This window comes from Camellia sinensis, chromosome 1 (assembly GCF_055761805.1).
Source record: "Camellia sinensis isolate YWXY chromosome 1, ASM5576180v1, whole genome shotgun sequence".
NCBI lineage: Eukaryota > Viridiplantae > Streptophyta > Magnoliopsida > Ericales > Theaceae > Camellia > Camellia sinensis.
The window spans coordinates 66,955,040-66,971,825 of NC_138961.1; the positions used below are offsets into that span (position 1 = coordinate 66,955,040).

Consider the following 16,786-nt stretch of genomic DNA (forward strand, 5'->3'; position numbering starts at 1 on the left):
CTTTCTGCATTGTAGTATAGTTGGATTTGTGTTTGCTAGCTTAAAACTGTTGCATTGTATGTGCTTCGTTATAGCTTTCTTTGCATGATCATAAGTTATGCTCGACTTCTTGCATGATCAGTTGCATTTTGCCCCTGCCTTCGGGCGCATATCTTTATTGTCTTGCATGCTGTGTCTAAGTCTTTGGCCTTGTCAAAAATGGGTCGTCTCTGGCCTTTAACACTCACTCCCGTCATTCTTATGACTTTCGAGTTCTGTCAAAGAGGGGCAACTGTAGACACCCCATTTTTGACCGTCCTCAAGACTTGGACGTCACCGTTTGAACACTCGGTGATCATCCTTGTTTGTGTTCGTCTTGAGTTCCCGGAGGTCTTGGCTACGCGCCTTGCCTTAGGATCTCTCGACTTGACTGTTTTGTGTTTGGGTTTGCACCAAACACTTGTGTTTTTGCTTTGGAGGGCAGGGAATAGCTTGTTGGCCATCCCCACACCCCACCGGCCATGGCCTAAGGCCACCGGCTATGTTTTGTTGCCATCGCCCAAATGTTTGGCCGAGCAGCACTCTAGATGGTCGACCAGCCATCTATTTTGGTCAAATTACAATTTTGGCTGGCCGACCACTGTTCATCTGCTTTTGCAGATATTTTTATGCCAGCTGTGCTAGCTGGCATACACTTTGCTCCCCTCCATACACGTGTATGGAGGGATCTCCCTCTTGACTAGATTGTTTAGAAAGCTTTACTAGAGGGATTGTCTATAAGAGGGAGCCTCTTCTCCCTGCATTAGGGTTACAACATTTTTCCAAAGGGCTCTGATATTAGGGTTAGGGTTTGCATATCCCCCATCTCTATATCTCTCTATCTTTTGTGTATAAGTGTGTGTTTGGTCTTATTATTGCACACAAACACCCACCATTACACCTTACCTTGGCTACTGAGGGGCTAGGGAGTTGTTCCTGAAGTTCTTGATGGGTTTTGAGCTCAAAGAACCAGCTGGGGCATTGTTTGTGAAGGAGGTCTACAAGGATAAGAACTTCACCCTTTATTCCCCATTTTTGCATAGCTTTTTAACCTATCTTGTAACTGTTTTTAGACTTTGTGTATAACATATAAAAGTCTTGTTTTTGCCTGCTCTAAATAGTTGTCTAAGAGTTTTTTAAGCTTTGGGGTTGTTTGACCCCTCTTAGGGCTTGTTTGGCCCCATTTTGTGCCATTTTGGTTGAGCTCCGGGACCACCTTGTTTGGGCCTCCTCACCACTGAAATCTTAAGGGATTTCAGTGGTGAGGATGGTGCCTTGAGGTCCTAGGAAGGAGAGGGCCACCCCCTCTCCTTGTTGTCTTCAATAATGGCCATTTAAGCCTCATTAGTGAGCACCTTGTCTAAGTGTATGTTGGCCATGCCTTAACTATTTTTTTATGCTTATTATGCCGTAATATAGCATTTTTGTGAGTTGGTTTAGACACACAATGCTTGCTTAGCATACATGTCTTGTATTGCCATGAATTGCCTTAACATGCCTTCTGCTTTGAGCCTTGTTTCTAGCATGTTTTTGGCTTAGCTTTGTAAAGATTTTATGATTGTTTTAGCATGCTAAAGGTCTACTTTTGGTCATTTGGGTTATCCATGCCTTGCTTTGTATAGCTACCATGTAATCTCTCTTGTATGCCTTAAGCATTGACCCCTCTGGCATGCCATCCTTGCATCATTTCAGTGGTTTGGAACCACTTGTCATGTCATTTCAGTCCTTGTGGTGTGCTTGTTTGCTTGCATTTGATGCCCTTTTAATGTGTTAGAGGTTTGGTGTTTCATGCTCCATGTTTGTGCTATTGTGTATGCCTCTAGGATTAGATCATTTAGATGCCATCTAAGTGGTTTTGGGGCCTACTTTTGCATGATTTGAGACTGTTTTGATTCACTTTGATCATTTGTTTCATGTGTCACATGATCATGGTTTAAGTCATTGGGCTAATTCCAAGCTTTTATGCATGCTTTGCTTGATTTGATTAGTTGGTTTGGCACCTCTTTTTCATGATTTTTAGAGCTTATATTGCTTGCCATATGCCCATGTTTAGCCTCTTTTAAGTGTGCTTAGAAGTTGCTTCTTTATGCCTAAGTGATGAACCATGTTTGCATGCATGATTGTATGTTTAGATACTTGGTTCAGGACATGTTGTTGCATGCTCACCTTGTGTGTTGTTACATGTTTAGGTTGTTTAACATGTTTGCTCCATGTGTTGTTGCATGTTCGAACATCCACATTGCATCTTGCACACTTGTTGGTTTGTATTGCCTCATGCCTTGCATGCTTGCTTGCATAGGTTGTATGCCTAGTATGCATTGTGCATTGCATGCCCATGTTGCATACTTAGTTACCATGCCTAGGTTGCATTGCATTGGCATGCATGCCTTGCCTCTTGAATTGAGTATGATAGAGGTTGAGCCTCACTTGTTTGTTTGATGTGCATCTCATTTGAAATCAAAGTGCATACTTGGTTTCTTGGGCCATCACGCATTGGAATGCCCGATTGGTGGTCCAAGGATCAAGGAACATACCCCTTCGAGTCACAAACATGATAAGGGATGTGTTGGTGCACACATGTGCTTGAAATACATTGCCATGCCTTGTTTTACCCTCTGCTACTGTCAAAACAGGTTTTGCAAGAAGCTTTGGCCGGCCGGCCATCTATACTGCCGACCGACCAATTATTGATGGCCGAGAGCTCAACAAATGGTCGATGACCGTCCGGACATGGTCGGTGGGGTTTCCACTTGGTCGGTGGTGATCCACAGTGTCCATGGAGCATACCTTGGGATTTGTGCAATTTTCAGAGTAGTAGAGCAGGGGAAACAAAGGCAACTTGTGCATGGCAGTGGACTTCCGAGCGGAACCGAGTGCGCATACATTGGGCCCTCTTCCCGAGGCTGCTTTACTGTTTTAATTAGCTTAGTTAATTCGCTTAACTAGTTAATTGTTTGTAATATTTAATAGCTTGATAGTTAGTTAAATTGTATTATTCTTCCGGTCCCTTCGAGCGAGGGTAAATTTGTAATAAGTGTGGGTGCGTGTGTGCATGTCTTCCAACCCCCACTTCTTTCTCCCTTTTACTTACCTGCTTTGATGGTTAGTATTAAGACATATTTAATTTAGCATCCTTATGCCATGCATGCGTGCATCATTCGTCAGTATTGCATGCATCGGGCTCGGCGCATCATACTAACTGCATAGTATTTCAAATCTAAACTTGAATATGTGCATCAAATGGTTGCATTTCGCATGCCATCCTAGGATTAACCGAGCCTATCCTAATTGCATTCTGTATGCGCTACATTAGGCACTTAACATGGACTTGGATCATACATTGATTGCTAATGAGTTCTTTGTTTTGGCTTGGAGTACACTGTAAGTATTTTGTGCTTTAGCATCTTGCACGAGTGTGAATGTTAACATGACAGCATGTTTACCATGTGGCTAGATGCTTATGTGATATGAACTGCCTGAATGCCTGTGGGTGAATGTTGGATTGCTTGAGTTGGAACAACTCATCAAAATCCGTGTTTTAGCCCACTCGCGAGTAGCAAATTTCAAAATATTTTCTAAACAAACGGATATGCGATGCTTTATTCCAAATTAGGCAATCCAGTCTATACTTGCATTCTGTGCGCGTCACATTATAAATCTAGGCTAATAATCGGAATAAGAACGCATAATGTTTTCAAAACTGGATATCATGGTTAGTAGAGGCCGATCTTCGGATCGGGCGAGAGGGGGTGCTCATAGCTGACCTTCCCCAATCGTACCCAAGTTCCCGAGCCGAGAAAACTTTGGTGATGACGGACACGTGGCCTTAGGCAAACGAGTCAGGGTTTTCTAAATTCCCCCAAAATAAAATATTTAGGTGGCGACTCTATATCTGGCAAAGTAGTCCATGTTTGACACTTCTTTACAAAAATCTATTTTTCAAAACGATTTGCCGGATTTGGACTTTTTGACGATGCATCGGTCTTGCATTGCACTCTGCGAGATTAGATACAGGACCGTGACTTTGAGTCCTGAACTGTAGTGAGCCCATATGAACAAAACGGGGGATTCATCCTCCCGAGATGTTCGGGGACGTCTACACAACCCCAAACCTCGTGTGGTACTAGTTTTCTGAATTGTTTGGCTGTAGGATTTACAACATACAAGTTCCAAAACGTGAAGTCACAACAAAGCAACAAACCTTTGCAAGAACGCAAAACGTAAAGATCAGGGTTTTCATTAAAAATGGCAATAGCTGTACTACTAATGTTCTGGTTTTTTGCGTTGTCGGTGTTGTTGTTGATAAGGACATAACAGACTTTTGGATCGGAGTTCAGATGATCATTAGATGATCATTCCAAGAACATGCCAGAAAGAAAATTAGGGTTAGGGTTTAGGCGGCCAGAAAAGTAAGGGGAGGTAATGAGAGAGAGCCAGTGTTTGGATACGAATTTCAATGGAGCTAGTGATTTTAGTGGTAAACATAATAGGATCTCTGCTAGAAGGTCGTCGTTGCCGAGAATTGCAGCTGCAGAAGTTTCTGGTAGTCTCTTCATTGTTGTCGGATATCACAGAAAATTGGTAGAGTATGGGCTTTTATAGAAGAGATTAGTAACTCTGTTGTATAATCCTAGTTTGATTTGGTTTGTAGTTAGAGTCATGCAATCCATTGTGACTTCTAATATATCAACTGTCAGGAATTTTTTTGGTAGATACGAATTTACTAAAAAGAAAAGAAAAAGATAAAGATAAAAAAAAAAGAAAAAAAAAAGAAAAAGAGTATGAATAAGGTCCAATTTTCCTATTTCAATATTTCAATTTTTTTTTTTATCAGCAAAAAGAAAGCTTTATTGATGGAAAAACATACAAAGTATGGTAACATACATCAATAAAGAGGAGAGTGCAAAAAACATCACAGTGAAACACCAACATCCCAACTAGGTTGGCACCTAGATGCACACCAAATCATCTGCTAGCACAAACTCCAAACTCCAAGTTGGTGAGTAACCAACATACAGAGTAGAAATAAAACTTGCAAACACTAGAAACCCCAACTGCAAACACCAGAAAACACCAATGATAAAGATACACCAATGATAAAGATCACCCCTTGCAACTATTAAACCCCACCCATATCAGAATGCAGCAATAAAATCCTCTGCTGGAGTACCTAAAATCTGTTAAGCAAATCCCACTGCAGTCCGCAGATAACAGATCATTCTTCTAAGGGACATAACAACAAAGCACAGAGTAGATTAGCAAAACCCTGGCTAGAATCAGACCATCAGCCAAGCATAACAGTTCAGCCAACCATAACAGATCAATCCAGTAGCATCACAGCAGAAAACATAGCAAACTCATCACAACAGATCAATCATTTCAGCAAACTCTTGTAGTAGCATCACAGTAGAAAACACAGACTAGTTAGCAGACCCAAACCAGCTTATATCCCTCCACTGCATTCCTAAATTTGATCCAAACCATCTAATACAGAAACTTCAATCAAACAGCTAAGAATCTAAGATGGAACAGAACACAGAAGACAAAACAGAACACAAGCAGAACATATCAGATCTAAGCTGCAGCTGCTAATCAATACACCTCTTATTCTGTAGCAGCAACTAGATTGACACCAAACTATACACAAAACAAAACCTGTTTTAGATTGTATACTAAGTTATGAACTGAGTACTTCAACTCTTTCGAGTGAGATTTTGCCCATAAAGCCACTCTAATCTTCACCAACTCAATCAAATCTGCAAAATCTGGCTTTGCCTCATTAAACACACACTCATTCCTTAATTTCCACATAGGCCACATCTTTACTAAAGGAACTACCTTCCAAATTTTCAACATCTGAACCTTATATCTTATACCTGACCACCACTGTAGGAGTTCCTCCACTGAACCAAGAATGGCCCAACATAGATTCCACCATTTCACAATATCATATCAAACTCTCCAGATCAAATGACAATGGAGTAACACATGATTCATGGTCTCCACTTCAGATTTGCAAAACACACACAATGTACTAGCATTGGGATTCAACACTCTTACCCTATGTAACAAATCTGAGGATTTAATCCTACCTCTCCATGCTAGCCAACACAGAAATTGCACTTTGGGGGGAGCAATAGTCCTCCAAATACTTCTTGTAATTGATTTTCCAGGTCTTTTGAATGATTCCATTCTTTGCCACACTGATGCCACAGTAAAAGACCCAGAAGAGTGTGCTAACCAATACCAAGAATCTTTAACCTCTGCATTTAGAGTAGGTGCATTAGACAACAAATCATTCAACTTGAACGCCTCCTCATCCTCCCAAGCTAAGAGGGGCTTTCTAAGAGCTAACTTCCATTTCCGACCCTCTCATTTCTTATGGAAAAAATATAGCAGTGAACAACCTTTCTCAGTTGACAATGAAGACAATCTGGGAAAGACTTCACTAAGGCTCTGATTATTAAACCATTTATCAACCCAAAACTGAATCCTTTTACCATTATCCACAGCTGTTTTTACATTGTTAAAATAGAATTCACTCAAAGCAAGATTAGTCAAATTCATTGATAATACATCCTGCCACAAAATAGACATCAAATCTGAATTCACTGTGAAAGGACTCCATCTGCCACCAATCCCTCCATATTTACTGCACAACACTTTTTCCACAATGCATTCTCCTCTCTACCATACCTCCACCACCACTTTAATAATAAGCAATCATTTACCTCCCTCAAATTCCTAACCCCTAGCCCTCCTTGAAACCTACTCAAGCATACCTCCTTCCAACTAACCAAATGAATTTTTCTCCTCATCTCAGATCCTCCCTAGAGAAAGTTAGATTGAATTTTATCAATTGAACTTGCAATACCCACTGGCATTTTAAACAGAGATAAGAAATAAAATTGGCAAACTTGACAACACTGCTCTTATCAAGGTTTACCTTCCTGCAAAAGACAAGCACTTTCTCTTCCATAAAGCTAGCTTCTTCTTGAATTTATCCACCACTGGCTGCCATGTAGACTTTCTCCTAGGATTTGCTCCTAAAGGCAACCCCAAATACTTCATAGGTAGCTTCTGGCTATGACAATTGAGCCTTGCAGCAAATTCTTTCACCAAATCATCTTGAACACCTATCCCACACACCTAACTATTGTGAAAATTAATTTTCAGTCCTGACATAACCTCGAAACATCTTAATATTATCTTGATAGCAATCATTTCGTCCCAATCTGCTTCACAAAATATGATGGTATCATTAGCAAATTGAAGGTGAGATAATTTCAGCTCATTTTGACCAATTGAAGCTCCTTTAATCAAGCCCACTGCTTTTGCTCTTTCCAATAGTAAATTAAAGGCCCTCTGCAACAATATTAAAAAGGAAAGGTGAAAAGGGATCACCTTGCCTAAGACCCTTCGTTGGAGAAAATTCTGATGTTGGAGAACCATTCACTAGCACTGAGACTCTAGCTGTAGAAATACAAGTCTTCATCCATCGCACCCATTTTTCTCCAAAACCAAAGTTGATCATCATTGAATACAAGAACTCCCAATTTACTGAATCATATGCCTTTTCAAAATCCAGCTTTATAATGATACCTTGATTCTTTGATCTTTTCCACCAATCCACCACTTCATTGGCTATTAACACCCCATCCAGGATACATCTTCCACTCAAAAAGCCCATTTGCACTTCACTAATAAACTTTGGAAGCACCTTTCTCAACCTTCTTGATAAAACCTTGGCAACTATTTTGTACACTGAACTTACCAAACTAATAGGCCGATAATCACCCAAACCCATGAGATTGTCTTTTTTAGGAATTAAAGTGATAAAAGAACTGTTCACTCCTCGAGCAAACTTACCATTAGCATGGAATTCATTCATAAGCTGCACTAGCACACCCTTCATTATATCCCAGCATTTCTGAATGCAAGATAAGTTAAACCCATCAGGTTCTGGAGCTTTATTACCATCACAATCTTCGAATGCTTCCCAAATTTCCCCCTCTGAAAAATCTTCCTCTAACAAACTAGATTCTATAAGACTAATTGAGACAAAAACACCTGACAATTTTGGCCTATTCCTCTAGAACGGTTGGCTAAAATATCTTACCACTGCTTGTTTAATTACATCAGGCTGATCATATATAACACCATTCTCATTTACAAAATCCAGCAGGTTTTTCCTCTGTCTTCTACTAGCCATTAAAAGGAAGAACCTTGTATTTTTATCTCCATTTTCAGCCCATGTCAGTCTGGACTTTTGATGCCATAACCACTCCTTCTTTCTACTCACCTCTCAAACTAACCTTCGAACCTCTCCTCTTCTTACAATCTCAATTTCCTACAGATTCCTACCTTCAACTTCAATGTCCCATTCATGGAGTTCATCCTCAGCTTTTTTCAATTGTTCATCAATGTTTCCAAACACTTGACAATTCCACTTTCTAAGATGTACTCTTAGATTTCCCAATTTTTTCATTATCATGAAACTAGCCCAACCACTAATTTGATTATTCTCCCAAGATGTCTTCACTTCAGATTTAAAATTAGGATGCAAACACCAAGCATTTATGAATATAAATGGCCTAGGTCCCCAATTCCTTTCATCTTCCATAAGTAATATTCGGCAGTGATCAGAGAGAGTCCTAGGTAGCCCTCACTACTTAAATGAGAACTTCTCCAACCACCTATGATCAATTAGAAATCTATCAATCCGACTCCACCTTTCCCCATCCAAAGCATTACACCGTGTGTATGTTCTGCCTAGCATTGGAATGTCTAATAGCTCTAAATTTTCAATCAAATCATTGAAATCCCTCATTCCTCTGTCCCTCCTCAAGTACCCTTTCCATTCACTCATAAATCTAATTTCATTAAAATCCCCTCCTACACACCAAGGTTTTAAAAAAGTGGATTTAAGCTTTACTAAAGACTCCCACAGCTGCCTTCTTCTCAATACATCATTTGGTGCATAAATGTTTACAATAACACAATCAAAATAATGAATTGAAGTACCTTTCAACAAAATGAAGTTTCTATTACTGCAGCACTCCTTTAGAAGAAAGATTTTCGGATTCCATAGACAAAGTATACCTCTGGTACTGCCCTCTGCACCAGCCTCCATGTAACCCATCTCCTCCTATGGCCATAGTGACTTAGCAAAGTTTTCATCAATACTGCATCTCTTTGTTTCTTGCAACAGAAGAACATCTATCTTTCTATCCCTAACCAGATTCTTTATTTTTCGCCTCTTTTCAGGCCTTCTGAGACCTCTAACATTCCAAGATAATATCTTCATAAGGAAACTGTTAATGAACACCAAACCTCCTAACAGCAACCAAATTGGCTTAGGAAGCAACGCCTACACTTTCCATTCTTTCTAAGTCCTTCTCTTCTAACTCAATTATTTTGTTTACCACCTCCTCCTCCATTCCTTCATAGTTCAGCCCCAAAATTTTCCCAACTTGAATTGTAGCTTGAGCTTCATTCATCAACTTCCTCATATTCCTAGAATCTACACTCAATGAGGCTGATAACAGTCGACCCTTGTTATTTAGTTGCTTTTGGTTTAGCTTTCCCATTTTCTTCAATTCATCTCCTTTCCTCATACTTCGACTGATGACTTTTGCACTAGTGTTCCCCTTTTTTGATGTACTGCCCCTGTTTTTCACTCCCCGCTGGGCCATATGAAGAATCTGTGGACTTTCCTGAGGTTGAGTTGCACTTTCACTTATGTTAGAAGCCTCAATGGTAGGCCCATTAGCCAATTTCCCAACCTGACCCTCATTTAAAACTACCTCCAAGTTTATATTGGGCCCTGAACTTTCGGGCCTATTAACACTCCTAATATCCCCAAAAGAACATATTTGGCCTTCAACAATTTGAATTTGATTTGCCACATCTTTTCTTGGATTATTCAACTGACCAAGACCTTGTACCCTACAGTCACCTCCATCATTTGTGTTTCCCAAATCACACCCTGTCTCTTTTACAGCTGATATAGACTCTCATTTATTGCTTCCTTCCTTCTCCTCTGTATCTGTGTCCACCATTTTCTTCTCTTTGCTTGCCACAACAGCTTTTCCTAGCATTACCTCCTTTCCTGATATTGCAATGGCCGCATTCTTCTTTCCCTTATCATTTTTTGACAATTGATCGACCTCTTCCAGAATTTTGGAAGCCACGTCCTCACTCTCCTGGCTTTTTTGTAGATGAAAACATGTAGTGACTGCTGCAGATGACTCTTGACACACTCGAACTACGAAAACATTTCCATGACATTCAATATTGATCACTGTATTTATGCATTCAAATCTGGTTGTAATTATTCGAGCCTTACCAAACTGAAAGGAACTCTGCTTAAGAATGTTGTCATCTAACTGGACAACTTTCCCCCATAGTTTACCAGTATCTGTGAAAGTATTAACACTCCACAGGTTACAAGGAACACACACACAAGTAATCCACACACACCTTTCTTGTTTGATATACAGACTTTTTTCCCAAGCACTTATAGTTTCACACCATTCAAAAATCCATTCTTCAATGGTGCTTCCTTCATATGTAGGTCTGATTTGAAAGTTAATACTACTAACCTTCCACCTCCATCTCGCACTCTTACCTCCTTCAGGTCTCTTCTTTCAAACTCCTTCTGAAAATCAATGAATGAGAAAAAATTCTTCAGCTTCACAATCAGACTTTCATATAGCCAACCATTTCCTGACTCATAAGCCTTTAGCACCACTTTCGGTTTCTCCTGGATGACTCCATTTTGAACAGCTTCAGCATAAGATCTTCTTCCTACATCCTCCATTTGTTGTTGTGTATAGTTCCTCGTTTGATGTTGCCTCATCATCTCACCTCCTCTGTTCTTCATTATGGGTTATTTCTGCACTTGTTTTTCATACTCTGTGTTTCCTAGTGCAAAAAACCTCTACTGGTCCTGCCTCACCATCGGACCACCATTGTTCTTTGTTGAAGGTTGTTTTTCTTCCCCTTTTTAATAAGCTGCCTTCTTCACCTTCAAAGCTTTATTATCGCACCGTAGACCATCAGCCTTTTGCACCGCCATGTCTGCTGCAACCTTACAGTCGTACCTTACAAATCTAAACCGGGAGCCTGTAATTTGTCTTATTTTTGTTGGAATAAAAACATCCTTAACTATTCCGAACTTACTGAAAAAAGTATACAAGCTTTTTGGATCCATGGAGTTCGGAATCTCATCTACAAAGATGGTAAACAACCCATCTGCATCCCCATTTTGACTACTTTGATTGCCCACTCTTCCTAATCTTCTTCTTCTAAGCACCGGGTTCTACCCTCCTCTCTCCATTTTTTGTTGATTTTTTTCCTAATGCGTGTACCTTTGGCGACTAAATTTTGTTTTTACTTCAATTTTATCTACATCAAATAGGAAATATGTTTCACTTAAATTTTCTTTTTTTTAAATGATTTATAAGTTTACATTTTAAATCTAATAAGGTGTAATAGATATGATTAATTAATGACTAGAGAAAATATATGACAGACATAGTTGCCTTAAATATTCTTAAATAATTTAATAGATTGTCACATAATTGAGTTTGAAAAGTGAATCTAATTTTTTGGATTGAATAACATTACTCATTTTAAAAATAAGAAATAAGGTAAATATGACAAAACAATTTAGGAAATTTTAGTAAAAAATCTCCTTTCATGTACTTCTATCTCAATTAGTTTATAAAATATTATTGTATTTTAATAGGTCATATTATATTGGAGATTTGATCAACTAAATCTTAATTCCCTTTTTTAAGATTTTTTTATAGACAATTTTACCTTTATAGTTTGTTGGTTTGTTTTTTTTTTTTTTCAAATCCTTACCAACCTGATATGTGCTTATGGTGTGCGTTAATTTGAACTATTTCTTTACTTTTAAATAAATTATACTAATAATTCCTATATTTTTTGTCTCGCGTCATTTTGATTATTGTAATTTCAATTGGCTCGATTTTGACATTGAATCTATGATTTTGTTTCAATTTGGTCAAATAATTGGTTATTCTTATTAGTATTTTTTGATGACAAATATGCACATAATCGGTATGTGTTATATTTTTATAGGCATAATTATAAACTTATTCAATTCAGTAAGTTAATCTCAACCAACTTAAGGATTATTTTCTTTCTAAAATCCTAATTTGCATTATCAATTGGACTACGTTGACACAAAATGTAAAATTAAATGTCAAAATCAAGCTAATTAAAATTACTTGAAATTACAGAAATCAAAATGATACAAAGGGACCAGTGTAATTTACCATTGGCGTTTTGTAAATTAAACTTTAAATATTTATAACTTTTGTTATACATATTTTTTTTATAATGAAATTTATATTTTTTAAACCTATTTAACGAGATCTACCAAATAAGATCTCACTTGAATATATAATTATGTAAAATAAATAAATATGTAAATAAATTTGACAATATAAATGTTCATACTGAAATTATAGTTATCAATGTAAGATGATTCGAACATTCAATTCTATATTTGTTCATATTCAATTTTGATACTAAAAGTGCGCATTTTCTCACTTGTCAATATTAACATGCCCTACATTCAAAATACCATTCATATTCATAATATATGAATATTTACCATGACAACTCACAATATGAATGTTCAAAATATCTTGAAAAGGAAAATGTTTATGGATTTCATGATTTGAACATTCACAAAATCATAAATAAATTTCACATGTTCATGATAAGAAAAATGTTGGTGAATTTCATGTTGTGAACTTATGCAGAAATATAATGCACAATGTGAATATTCAAAAAATTATGATTAACACATAATGAGTGTAATGACTCAAAAAATAAAAATAAAGGTAGGAAATATATTATGATGATGGTTTTTGGGGTGGAGGACTTGTTTTTTTTTTTTATAAAAAGGAAGTGAGTGCTGGAGTGCGGTTCACAGATGAGAAGAAAAAAATATATATATATATATATATTTTGTGTAAAAAGAGGCAACCGGGGGAGGGGGGTGGGGGCGCCCCTCCACTCCTTTCCCTCATTCCTTTTTCTTTTTTTTATTCTTCTTGTTTGAAGTCCACTCCTTTCCCTCATTCCTTTTTCTTTTTTTTTATTCTTCTTGTTTGAAGCATGTTTGAAGCATCCACAATAGTCTTATCTCTCTCTCTCTCTCTCTCTCTCTCTCTCTCTCCAATCTCCTCTCAGAGACAATTTCAGTCTCCTCCAATGGCACTCTCCCCCAATCGCCTCTGTGTTCGTGCCATTGCAACTCTTGAATCCAACAATGGTGTTGCTGCTGTCGCCCCCGACAAGGACGAAACAACCTCCTACGGAAGACAATACTTCCCTTCACCTGCCGTTGTTGGACAGGATGCTATCAAAACTGCTCTTCTGCTTGGGGCTATTGACCGTAAGATTGGAGGTATTGCAATCTCGGGAAAGCGAGGAACAGCCAGAATAGTGATGGCACCTAGGTTGCATGCTATTTTGCCACCTATTGAAGTAGTTGTTGGTTCAATTGCAAATGTTGAACCAGCCTGCCCAGAAGAGTAAGGTGGGAAGATGGATTGGCTAATAAAGTGGAATATGACCCTACTGGTAATGTCAAGACTATGATAGTAAGATCTCCTTTTGTCCAGATTCCATTCAGTGTCACTGAAGATAGACTTATTGGTTCTGTTGATGTTGAGGAGTCTGTGAAATCTGGAACAATTGTTTTCCAGCCTGGCCTTCTTGCTGAAGCTCATAGAGGAGTTTAATACATTGATGGGATTAATCTGTTAGATGAGGGCATTAGTAATTTGCTTCTCAATGTGTTGACTGAAGGAGTTAATATTGTGGAAAGAGAAGGGATCAGCTTTCGACATCCATGCAAGCCACTTTTGATTGCTACTTATAACCCAGAAGAGGGTGCTGTACGGGAACATTTGCTGGACCGGATTGCAATTAATTTGAGTGCAGATCTTCCAATGAGTTTTGAAGATCATGTTGCAGCTGTTGAAATTGAAACACAGTTTCAGGAACATAGTAATGAAGTTTTTAAAATGGTTGAGGTAGGGATTTTCCTACACTTCTTTATGCATTTTTACTTGATTATATGGAGTTTAGAGTTGCATATAAATTAATTAGAATTTTTGAAAGATTTGTGATTTATTTGCTTAAAAGGGTAATTTTGAGAGAAATATAGAGTTGATGCCCAAATTGCGAAAGTATAAACTTGGAATATGTTTGTAAGGTTATGAAAGAGCTATGTTTTAAATTTGAACAAAAACAGAATTCAATTCGATTGGTTTTGAAATTTTTACCGTTTTGCGACCAAAAGAGCATTTTTAAAGAAAATAAAGGAATTATGTTTAACTTTTGGGGCTTTTGATCAAAATAGGATGTCATAGTTGATTAATGCTTGGAGAATGAGTTTGGGAAGAAAATAATGTTTTCTTGAGCATTAACGGTATTATTTTGCTTAATGTATCTGTTGGAATAAAATCGACGCGGTTAGAAATAGACCTTAAGAGGTTACCAGACGTGATTATGATATGAAAACTAGTGTAGTTGTTCATATTTGATGAGATGTGGAATAGATTGTATTTATCGGAATTTTTGAAATTTAATTGTTTAAATTTTTGTTTAGAAATATCTGTTTTGGGCTATCGGTAGAGGATAGCCATGATTGTTGTAGAAATGTATGAGACTTAGGTAAATTGAACCACATTCCTCATTTGTTGCATTGGACATTGCATTACATTCATTTCATTGGAAATGTATCTATTTTTGAGAAATGTTTGGAAATGTATCTATTTGCGAAAAGATGAATACTTGGTGAATCTGGATAGAGGTTGTGGAACCGCACGGTTAGGTATCGAGCCTTCCAGTTTACTGGTAAAAATGACAGTGGTAGTGCATTAGGGTGTACTTGCAGAAAGTCGCCTAGAGATTCACAGGGCCCGTATTCATGTAACAGATATGGTTTAAAATGGAAATGGTTTTATATTTGTTGTTGCATCTCAGCATTGCATGCTTTATAAAAAGAGAGATAAACTGTTTTATCATGAGCATGGCATGAGCATACTCCTCTTTAATTAGTCTTGTCATTGTTCATATGTTGTGTAGTATATCTCTACTGGGCTGTGGCCCACCCTATAAGGGAAATCATTTCAGGTACAGGTGCTATGCCTCCGCCAAGGCATTGACTTGGGAAGACTCGGAGCTGAGGCTTCATTTTTGTTTTATTGTTATTTGTTCAATGTTAGCGCAGGGCTGTATTTGTGTTGAGTTGAAACTCTATTTTGTTTAACCAAGAATGTTCTTGGATAAATTTGTAAGCCTGTAGAGCACTTATTATATATTTGGCTTCTATTTCATACTTGTTGTAAAATGCATGTTTGGGATTAGAACTGGGGCATTGAGATGTGAACAATATGTATTTGGCATTTGGGATTTAATGGAAATGGGTGTATGGATTAGTTAGCTATATATATGTGTTTGCCTATCAGGTGGGTTTTGTTGCATAAATAGATATGTCATGCCCAATTTTTGGGGCGTTACAATGAGAACATGCACAGAAAAATGTAATCAAAAGCTAAATAGCATACTCAATATGATGTGAAGATCAACAATTAAAATATTTTGCAAAGACACACATGTTATGTGTTTCACATCTCTACACATTCACACTCTACTAAAATTTCATCTATGTTGTTTTACATTTTCACAACCAAAATTGGTGATTTCGAAATAAAAATCATACAACCATTCACAATGTGATATTTTACATTTCTTATTTGTATGTTATTCTAGATTTGACAACTACGGTTTCAATAGAGCATAGAGAATGAATTTGAATTGACTTACATTTGGTACACATTTCCAACTATATGGAATAATCGATGAGATCAATGTGAATCTTTGAAGTGAGAAAGTATTTTGGTCATCAGCCACGAAATGTTGGAAACAAAACGATAAGAAGATGGGTTTAAAGGATAGATGACTATTTTCAATGATTTTAGCATATGAACAAAGTCAAATTCAAATATCAGTAAAGACTTAGGAATTCGGGAGGTAATTTTCTGATTGTGACTAGTTTTTGAATTGATCAAGGCGTGCCCCACACTCCGATTCAATCAAGGTGTTTTGGTAACTATGTCATCTATTATAGAAATATAAAAAAATAATTCCGAAGGATTGGAACACAAGTAATAGAAAAAGGATTTATGAGAAAATATCACAACAATATATATGTGTGTGTGTGTGTGTGTGTGTGTGTTAACTTATATGACATTTTTAAACTTTTAGTGGTGATCTTAGATAATTTGATCTATTTGGTTTTTGAAATTTCTGTATAGATCATTTATATATATAATTCAAAGTTATCTAATAATCGTAATTATATGATTTTATCATATTTATTTTCAAAAAAATAAATGACAAGTATGATTTAAAAGCTAGATGATTTATTCTTAGGAGTAGATGACTGTATTTGAGGTGAACTAAATGTAGGTGAGCTGATTGTAGGTGAGATGATTTATTCTTGGGAGTAGATGACTGTATTTGAGGTGAACTAAATGTGTGTTAACTAAACTGGTGAATTGTCTGATCCTTCTTAGCCTTGTAACTGGTTACAGTGAGGCAAACACTAGCTGTCCATGAACAAGATCTCCGACCTTACAAAGTCTTCTGACACGGGTCCAGAGTACTTGGTTGATATCAGAGCTTTCTGAAGCTATGATTTTAGACTACCTAG

At 37.4% G+C, this 16,786-nt stretch overlaps 1 pseudogene; it reads left to right on the plus strand.

The window, feature by feature from the left end:
* Window positions 1-13,272: 13,272 nt before the first annotated feature.
* LOC114291741 (magnesium-chelatase subunit ChlD, chloroplastic pseudogene) lies at window positions 13,273-14,171 on the plus strand (annotated as a pseudogene).
* Window positions 14,172-16,786: the final 2,615 nt, after the last annotated feature.